Source organism: Salvelinus sp. IW2-2015, linkage group LG3, assembly GCF_002910315.2.
Source record: "Salvelinus sp. IW2-2015 linkage group LG3, ASM291031v2, whole genome shotgun sequence".
Taxonomy (NCBI): Eukaryota; Metazoa; Chordata; class Actinopteri; order Salmoniformes; family Salmonidae; genus Salvelinus; species Salvelinus sp. IW2-2015.
The window spans coordinates 14,139,150-14,149,601 of record NC_036840.1 but is presented as its reverse complement, the minus strand read 5'-3'; the positions used below and the strand labels follow the sequence as shown (position 1 = coordinate 14,149,601).

At 43.9% G+C, this 10,452-nt stretch overlaps 1 long non-coding RNA gene across 1 annotated transcript; it reads right to left on the bottom strand.

Annotated features, from left to right (window-relative positions):
• Positions 1–2,828: 2,828 nt before the first annotated feature.
• Positions 2,829–10,088, bottom strand: LOC139029450 (uncharacterized). The gene is made up of 2 exons (XR_011481754.1): positions 9,577–10,088; positions 2,829–3,136 (listed from the first exon to the last, which is right to left on the bottom strand). It is a non-coding gene; the product is annotated as an uncharacterized lncRNA (long non-coding RNA).
• Between the last annotated feature and the right edge of the window lie 364 nt (positions 10,089–10,452).

Here is a 10,452-nt window from a genome sequence, read left to right as displayed (position 1 = left end):
ATCAGGGTTTAAGCTGAGCAGGCGAGACAGGCAATGGGGAGCGCAGCCTCCTGCCCATCAGGCGCTCGGCAGGCGACGGCCCATGATGCAGTGGTGTAACTCTGTAAGCTAACAGAGACCTGTAGGGATCCTTGTTCTTTTTCAGCAGTCCCTTGACTGTTTTCACAGCTCTCTCTGCCTCACCGTTGCTCTGTGCATGGCAAGGATTACTGGTCATGTGTGAAGTCATATTCTGCTGCAAAAGCAGAAAAGGAGCTTGCGAAGAACTGGGGAGTGTTATCTGTATCCAGGACCTCTGCGACCCCTTGCCTGGAAAAAATGTACACCAGCTGATGTGGTTATGGATGTCTTTGCTATTTCAATCTATCTTGAATAGTTACCTACCACTAGCAGATAAGCCCCTACCTTTTTCCATTGCCGTTTGGCAGCTCCGTTGCCATCATTGGTTCAGGATGACAAGGTTGACATTTTGCACACACCTCACACTGGGCCACCACCTTGGCAATCTGAGTACTCAGACCAAGCCACCACATCGACTGTTGAGCTCTCAGTCTGCATTTGGTTATCCCCATGTGTCTCTCATACACTCTGTCTAGCATTTCCGGTTGTAGAGTCTCTGGGATAACTATCCGTTGTCCTTTCATGAGGTCTCCATTACAGTGGAAGTCACTTTGGTGCACCCAATAGGGCTACAGCAGCTGAGGCAGTTCCTCCTGCCTGGGCCATCCTTTTTTCACTGCTGTACTATCTGTCGGCAGATGTGGTCTCGCTGTTGCTCCTCTGCAATCTGCTGCAGTTTAGTCTGAGATGCAGGTAGGCTGTCTCTTATTGCATTAATGGACACCTGTACCTCACCCTCTAGACATTGATCTGTTAATGGACTGTTAATGGAGAGTGCATCTGCTGTGATCAGTGCCTTCCCTGGCACATACACCATCTTGTAGGTGAACCTCAGCAATCTGAGGCAGAAGCGCAGAACTCTGGGAGGCAAGTTTTCCAGTGCTTTTGTCCCTAACAGAGCCAACAGTGGTATGTGGTCAGTCTCTGCTGTAAACTGCAAGCCAATAAGGTATTGGCTGAGCCTGTCACATTGCCATGTGATAGCCAATGCCTTTTTCTCCACTTGTGCATACCTTTGCTCCGTGCCGGATAAGCTTCGTAAGATGCATGCTATTGGACACCAATCCATGTTGTCCTGCATCTGTGTGGGGACCGTCCCTAGCCCAAAGGATGATACATCTGCTGATACCTTTGTCTTAGCGTGGGGACAATACTGGGCCATCACTCTCTATGAGGCCAGGTCTCTTTTGATTTTGTCAAATGCCACCTGTTGCATGTGATCCAATGACAAGTCATTCTCTTTGGCTAGTAAGTCTCTCAGGAGTTTGGATGTATCTGAAAACTATGGGAGGAACTTACCCACATATTTGGCCATGCCTAAGAAGGTCTTGACTTCAGCCACGTTCTGGGGGATGAGCATATTTGTGGCGCTGATATTGTCAGGGTCCGGCTCTATTCCAGCTGCATTGATTTTGTGTCCCAAGAACAAGACCTCTGACTGTGCAAAGGTGCATTTTTCATTGAGTGTCAGGCCAGTCTCCTGGAGTCTGGTCAGAACTGCTGTGAGCCTTACATCATGTTCTGCTCTGTCCCGTCTGCAGCCCATTCAACAGCTGGGACATGCGTCTTTGGAAATGTTCAGGACCGGAAGCGATTTCAAATATCAAAACGTTAAAAGAGTACCAGCCAAATTGTGTTATAAACGTTGTGAGCAACCTACTCTCTGGTGACAGGGGTATCTGCCAATCCACCACATCGAACTGTGTCGTACTTCCTCATCTGCGGTGAATGATGAGATACATTTTTTGTGGGTTTTTTATACTTCAAAATCAAATAGCAAAGTGATAATTGGTATGATCTTAAGACAATTCCATACAGCTTAGTAGAACCCCACCCCCCTCCCCCGGCTTCGAAAGAGCTTAGACTGTTTAGTGCCAAAAATAAGGGGTTAAATACAGCACATGTACAAAATTATATATGTTTCCTGATCTTTCTTATATCTACCACATATTGACAGACTCTACAGAACAAACGTAATTTTAGGTGGACTATCTTTTGTTCCATGTAGTGAATATGTTATTCAATGCATTTATATGGGCTAATATCCCAATGTTTTTTTTTTTTTGATACTTCAAGGTATTAAAATTCAAAACCAAATAACTAAATGATCCTTGGTATGACCTTCTTAAAACAATTTCATATAGCTTAGTAGAACCCCCTTCCACTGGCTTAGACAGGGTTTAGTCTCTTGTGGGTTAAAAGTGTTTTAAAAGTGTTTGTTAGTTGCTAAGCCTGTGTTAAATTACACTTAAAATTATTAAAATACAAAAAAGTGATTGTGATTTTGTTGAATTGTGTTAGGGAAGTATAGATAGACATGGTTTTAAAACGGTAGTGGTAATATTTAATTCAGTACAGACATTTGTGGGCAGCTCAACCAGGGTATTGTTGTGCCAAGAGACAAGCTAAAACTGTTATGTTTACATGAATCCTGATTATTTCCAGGGATACATAACATCCGGAAATAAATGTAGATATCTTTGTACAAAATAATACAATATTTCCATTGATGTAGTGATGCTGAATGTAAAAAATGGCTCAACGTACCCCACTCTCCCCTACCAACCAAGAAAGGTTATCAACAGTCAACATAGAGCCAGATGCTTTTTAGGCTACTCTTGCTGATCCCCCCCCCCCCCCCCCCTTGTCCTTTGGATAAACTCACACTTCGCTTTTTAATCTTACATTAATTCTCCTAAGATTTGAACTTTTCCACCACATTGTTTATTGTAGAGAGAGAAAGAGAGAGAGAGAGAGGGGTGGGGTAGGGGGTGCAAGGGTGAACACATGTACATATAGACTAGTCTTGAAAACCAGACCCTAGGCAACACAGGGGTCTACCAAGAGTTCCATGAAACTCATGAAATTAAAATGCAGAGGGAAAAAAAACAGATATTTCTCTTCCAGTTCTATTTTTATTTGACCACTGCTACAAGCCTTTTTGACGCGGGTATAAGGCCTTCTCCCGTCCTCCTTTCGGCAAATCCGACCATGAGTCCATCTTGCTTCTCCCCACCTACAAACAAAAACACAAGAGGAAAGTTCCGTTGGTCAGGTCTGTGCAGTGTTGGTCAGACCAATCAGAATTCTCGCTCCAAGACTGTTTTAATCATGTGGACTGGAATATGCTCTGGGTCACCTCTGTAGATAACATCAATGAATATGCTGACTCAGTCACCGGATTCATAAAACAATGCATAGATGACGTGATACCAATAGTGTCTTTCAAAACATTCCCGAATCAAAAAGCAGCCTTGTAGAAAAACTGAAAGAAAGAGAGATGCTGCCTATAAAAAGGGCAAGGTGACCGGGGACAATAGTTTGGTTAAACAGTACAAATACGACCTATGCAGATCAACCAAAATGGTGAAACACAAGTATAGGGACAAAGTGGAGGAGCAATTCAGTGGGTCGGACACAGGGCATACAGTATATAGCAGGGGCTCCTAACAATCACGGATTACAAAAAGAAAGCCAGCTACATCGCGGTCACCAACATTGAGCACAATGACCCTGAGCTGCCAAGGAGAGCCCTCGATGACAACGTGGGCTACACACTCACAGTCTCCACTGAGGATGTACGTAAGTCATTCAAACGTGTTAACCCTCGCAAGGCTCCCGGCCCAGACGGCATCCCTAGCCGTGCCTTCAGAGCATGTGCAGACCAGCTGGTTGTGTTCTCTGACATTTTCAATCTCTCCCTATCTCAGGCAGCTATACCTACCTGCTTCAAAATGTCCACTATCATCCCTGTGCCCAAGAAAGGGAAGGTAACTGAACAACTACCAACCAGTAGCACTCACTTCCGTCATCATGAAGTGATTCAAGAGGCTAGTTAAAGACCATATCACCTCCTCCCTCCCCAACACACACGACCCTCTCCAATTCGCCTACCGCCCTGACAGATCCCCGTAAAACGCAATCACCATTGCACTGCACACTGCCCTCACCCACCTGGACAAAAGGAATGCATATGTAAGGATGCTGTTCGTAGACTACAGCTCAGCCTTCAATACCGTAAGGCCCTATAAGCTCAAGGCCCTGAACTCCTCCCTATGCAACTGGGTCCTGGACTTCCTGACGGCCTGACCTCCAGGTGGTGAAGGTAGGCAACATTACCTCCTCGATACTGATTCTCAATACAGGGGCCCCACAAGGGTGCATCCTCAGTCCCCTCCTGTATTCCCTGTATACCCACGACTGCGTGGCCTCACACAGTTCCAACTCCATCATTAAATTTGCTGACGACACAGCGGTAGGCCTGATTACCAACAGCGATGAGATAGCCTACASGGAAGAGGTAGGCACTCTGACTGCATGGTGCCAGGTAAACAACCTCTCCCTCAACATTAGCAAAACAAAGGAGCTGATTGTGGACTTCAGGAGGAACCAGACTGGAAATGCCCCCATCAATGGGGCCGCCGTGGAGACGATCAATAACTTCAAATTGCTCAAAGTACACATCTCAGAGAAGCTGAGGTGGTGAAGAAGGCACGACCGCAACTCTTCAATCTTAGGATGCTGAAGAAATTCGGCCTGTCCGAGAGCCCTCACAGTGTTCTACAGGACCACCATCGAGAGCATGCTGCCGGGCTGCATTTACATTTTAGCAGACACTCTCATCCAGAGCGACTTACAGTAGTGAGTGAGTACATTTTCGTACTGGTCCCCCATGGGAATCAAAGCCACAACCCTGGCATGGCAAGTGCCATGCCCTACCAACTGAGCCACACGGGACTGCAGCACAGCCTGGTACGGAAACTCCACCGGCGCAGACCGCAAGGTGGTTCAGAGGACAATACATGCAGCCGAACGCACCATTGGGTGTACACTGTCTGCCCTACAGGACACCAACAACACCAGGTGTTGCAGGGAGGCCATGAGGGACCCCAGCCACCCAAGCAATGCCCTGTTCTCCCCACTTCAATCCCTCAGACACGGGCAGTACAGGAGCATCATGACAAAAATTGGAAGACTGGCCAATAGTTTCTACCCTCAGACCATCAGGCTGTTGAATAGCACCACTAGTCAGCTACCTGCTCCTCCCTCCCCCTGCTCCTCCCCCTATGGACATTTTCGCCCCACACCACATCAACGGTCACTTACCTTACATGCTGCTCTCCCATATTCTAGATTTTTGTTTATTATAATTTGGATTGTTTTAATTTCACTTGGCCCCCACTCCCCCTCAACGGTCATACTGCTCCCCCTAAACGGTCTTGCCACTTGAAATGGAATGGAAGGTCAGGGGGACATTGAGAAATCCTTTTTAAAGTGGATCTAGAGATGCGCTGTGACTCTAGTGACGCAGCTTTCAAGCCTTTCATTTGAAGCCTCCCTCCATCTGTCTCTCCTAATGGAACGTAAAGAGAGAGCCGTCATTATAGCTAAACATATTGCCATGACTAAATGCTAGGTTTTTTTCTGTTATGATGAGAAAGAAAAATGAGAAGCGGACAAAGCCCAGTGGATTTACAAAAACAGATAGTGGATGAAATGATGCTATAGATTTAGGATGAATGCTATGAGTCTGTCCTGAATGAGTACAGAGCCAGCTTAGAAAACAGTTCATCACGATGGGCCATATGCTTTGACTGCATGGCCTTGGTGTGAGTGTACCATAGAGATAGCTATGAGATAGGGTACAGTGCCTATAGTAAGTCTACACCCCCTTGAACTTCTTCACATTTCGTTGCGTTATAAATTGGGATTGAAATAGATTTCATTGTAATTCTTTGTCATTGATCTGCATAAAATACTCCATAATGTCAAAGTGAAAACAGCCTTCTACACAATTTTACAAATTAATATACAGTACATTTACTAACTAAAATATAGTCGTTGCATAAGTATTCACTACCTTTGCTTAGGCAAGCCTAAATTAGTTCAGAAGTAGAATTTGGCGTAACAAATCACATACTAGGTTATACATGATTTTTGAATGACTACCCCTTCTTCTGTCCCCCATACAGTCAAGTGTTGAATTTCAAGCACAGATTAAATTACAAAGACCAGGGAGCTTTTCAAAAGCCTCATAAAGAAGGGTATTGATTGGTAAATGGGTAACAATAACAAATAACACATGGAACATACACTACATGATCAAAAGCTATCGGACACCTGCTCGTCAAACATCTCATTCCAAAATCATGGGCTTTAATATGGAGTTGGTCCCCCCTTTGATGCTATAACAGCCTCCACTCTTCTGGGAAGGCTTTCCACTAGATGTTGAAACATTGCTTCCATTCAGCCACAGGAGAATTAGTGAGGTCGGGCACTGATGTTGAGCGATTAGGCCTGGTTTGCAGTCAGTGTTCCACTTCATCCCAAAGGTGTTCAATGGGGTTGAGGTCAGGGCTCTGTGCAGGCCAGTCAAGTTCTTCCACACCGATTTCGACAAACCATTTCTGCATGGACCTCGCTTTGTACACAGGGGCATTGTCATGCTGAAACAGGAAAGGTCCTTCCCCAAACTGTTGCCCCAAACCATGAAAAACAGCCCCAGACCATTATTCCTCATCCCCCAAACTTTACAATTGGTACTATGCATTGGGGCTGGTAGCCCCTCCTGGCATCCGCCAAAAGCAGATTTGTCCATCGGACTGCCAGATGGTTTAGCGTTATTCATCCCTCCAGAGAACACGTTTCCACTGCTCCAGAGTCCAATGGCAGCGAGCTTTACTCCACTCCAGCCGACACTTGGCATTGTGCATGGTGATGTTAGGCCTGTGTGGGACTGCTCTGTCATGAAAACACCCGACAAACAGTTATTGTGCTGACGTTGCTTCCAGAGGCAGTTTGGAACTCAGTAATGAGTATTGCAACTAGGGACAGACGATGTTTACTCGCTATGCGCTTCAGCACTCTGCGGTCCCATTCTGTGAGCTTGTGTGGCCTTCCAATGTATCCTATGGAGATTGCATGGCTGTGTGCTTGATTTAATACACCTGTCATTAACGGGTGTGGCTCTACTAGCTGAAACCACTAATTTGAAGGGGTGTCCAGATACTTTTTTACATATAGTGTAGGTTCAGCAGATTTCCTTATTTTATGGGACACTTTTAAATGTGCCTTTAGACGCCATGCAATTCAATACTCATCTTTAAAATAAAAGCAATTTAGGTCAAAAGAGGTAATGTTAATAAAGGAAATAGAGGGACTAACAGTACAGATAGATAGCAATAAAAGATCAAGTGTAAAATATAAAACATAAAGCAAACTGGATGGAAGATAGGCTAGCTAGCTGTGTCGATGGTTCCCATTGGGTGATGAGAGTAGCATACTATGGTGATTTGAGAAGAGTAGTAGAATAGTCCCACTTAAATKTGCTTTCTATATACTTTACTTAGGGGCTCCCGAGTGGCGCAGCAGTCTAAGGCACTGCATCTCAAATAAGAATTTGTTATTTACTGACTTGCCTAGTCAAAGAAAGGTTACATTTTCTTCATTAGTACAGCTAATCAGCCGTACCAGTGATTGTCCGGGAGGTGAGCTTCTCGCCTCTACCTCGTGTTGATATTCAGAGTTCGAACCTCTTTGAACGTGAGCTGCAGCTACACGCCTCTCTGGTCTCAATGTTCATATCTTTACCAATCCTTTTATGCACTCTGGTCAAAAGTGATGGTTCCGTCACGCTAACACGCTCTCTGACCTCACTCGGGGTGTGGCTACTTACTGTGCAAAGTTTATAGGAGACAATTTATCTCTTATGGCTCCTAAAATCTAATTAAAATCTTAACAAAAATATTTTCGTAATTTTTCAAATTGCATGCACAACGTAGAGGATGGAGTAGTGTTTATACTTTTCAAGTTACAGTATTTCCTTTACAACATTTAATGACATCACAAAATAATAACCCATATGACATTATTCTTTAGCTCACCTCTGACTATTCCCTACGTTCTGTTAGAAATATTGTTCTATTATTCACTTTAGAACATGTTAGGGTTTCGGCGGGAAAACATTCCTGTGTGAATATGAAGAGGGAGACCCTGGATCTCCTCTAATTTACAACAGGGTGTGAGGTGTCAACCCTCCACCAGCTCCCTCCTCCCCCCTCTGTGGGTGAGAGAGGGCCTGGTTACTGTCATCCATTGCCAAGCTGATCTGACCCATTCGGATCCTCACAGGCCAGTCATGACACACCAAATTATATTTTCTATCAATAATGTAAAATTAACAGCTGTACAGAAAGACTCTGTGAAGGCTAAATTACAGAGGAGAAACTTCTTGATGCAATTAAAGCCTTTAAGTCCAGGAAAACTCCAGTTGAGGTATATCAAACCTTTTTTGATGTACTCAGACTACCATTATTAGCATTGTTTTAACCACTCCTATAAAAATGGTAGATTTTCAGATTCTCAGCAAGAAGGTATGATTTCACTACTGAAACCGGATCCAGGTGGTAAATATAAAGATCCAGATCATAAAAAAATTGGAGGCACCTTACACTTCAATGTTGTGAAGCAAAAAATTCTAGCAGAATGCGTAGCACATAGAATTAAAAAGGCATTGTCTGATATTATTCATCCTAATCAGACAGGTTTTTTTTACATGGACTATACATTGGAGATAATGTAAGACAAGTACTGGAAACAATAGACCAGATAGAACAATAGAACACAATCTAGGAACCAGGCCTGGTATTCATAGCTGACTTTGAAGAGGCTTTTGATAAAGTACAACTGGAATTTATACACTGCTCAAAAAAATAAAGGGAACACTTAAACAACACAATGTAACTCCAAGTCAATCACACTTCTGTGAAATCAAACTGTCCACTTAGGAAGCAACACTGATTGACAATAAATTTCACATGCTGTTGTGCAAATGGAATAGACAAAAGGTGGAAATTATATGTCAATTAGCAAGACACCCCCAATAAAGGAGTTGATTCTGCAGGTGGTGACCACAGACCACTTCTCAGTTCCTATGCTTCCTGGCTGATGATTTGGTCACTTTTGAATGCTGACGGTGCTTTCACTCTAGTGGTAGCATGAAGACGGAGTCCTACAACCACACAAGTGGCTCAGGTAGTGCAGCTCATCCAGGATGGCACAATCAAATGCGAGCTGTAGCAAGAAGGTTTGCTGTGTCTGTCCAGCGTAGTGCCCCAGAGCAATGGAGGTGCTACCAGGAGACAGGCCAGTAATCAGGAGACGTGGAGGAGGCCGTAGGAGGGCAACAACCCAGACAGGACGCTACCTCCGCCTTTGTGCAATGAGGAGCACTGCCAGAGCCCTGCAAAATGACCTCCAGCAGGCCACTCAATCAGTGAATACCAGGCCTGATGATTCATGTTTTCTTTTTAATCCCCAATTTTGGATCCTTCATAGCCTCACAGAGGATCTAGATCTTTTTTCTAACCTCTCTGGATTACAACCAAGTGTAAATATTACGTATTGGATCAGAAAAACATTATACTTTACATTGCCGTGTAATAAAGTGGACAATACCTGTCTCTGTCAGGCGGTGGGTGTAGCTGGTGCATGAAGTCAGGCGCAGGAAGAGCAGAGATGAGTGAACAACGCACTTTACTAAAGAAAATAGCACAAAGTAAACAAATACCAATGTGCGAACAATAATGGTTGCCACAAAACACGGGTGAAAAACGCACCCAGAAAAAAAACAGCTGGAAAGTACCGACCTTAACAATGAACAATCACACACAAAGACATGTGGGAAACAGAGGGTTAAATACATGACCAGTAATTGGGAAATGAAAACCAGGTGTGTGGGAAAACGAGACAAAACAAATGGAAAATGAAAAATGGATCGGCGATGGCTAGAAAGGCGGCGACGTCGACCGCCGAACACCGCCCAAACAAGGAGAGGCATCGACTTCGGCAGAAGTCGTGACACTATCTTTAGTCATATCCCAGTTTAAGCTATTTGCTTATGGCCCTGCCTACACCTAACAACTAGTTTTTTTAATTATAATAGAGCAAAAAATATATATATTTTATTGCAAGCCGACAAAATTAAACGGGCCTCTTTATATATATGAATATTGTTTTGTGACGTGAATATCATTAATGTTGATGATGATTATTTTATCAAATCAATTAACTATGTTTAATTATTACGATTTAATTAAATCATGTAACAATTAAATCATTAGCAATCTTGGGGCACCACTGTCAGGTTTTGGCCAAGACTGTTCGGGTTTTGGTCACTAGATGTCCCCATTGCACCTTTTTTGTACCTTTTGTTTTTCTTGCTCTTATTTATGTTTGCACCTGTAGGTCATTCCCTTGTTAGTATTTAAACCCTGTGTGTTCCTCAGTTCCTTGCTCAGTGTTTGTAAGTTAGCACCCAGCCCCAGCCCAAGC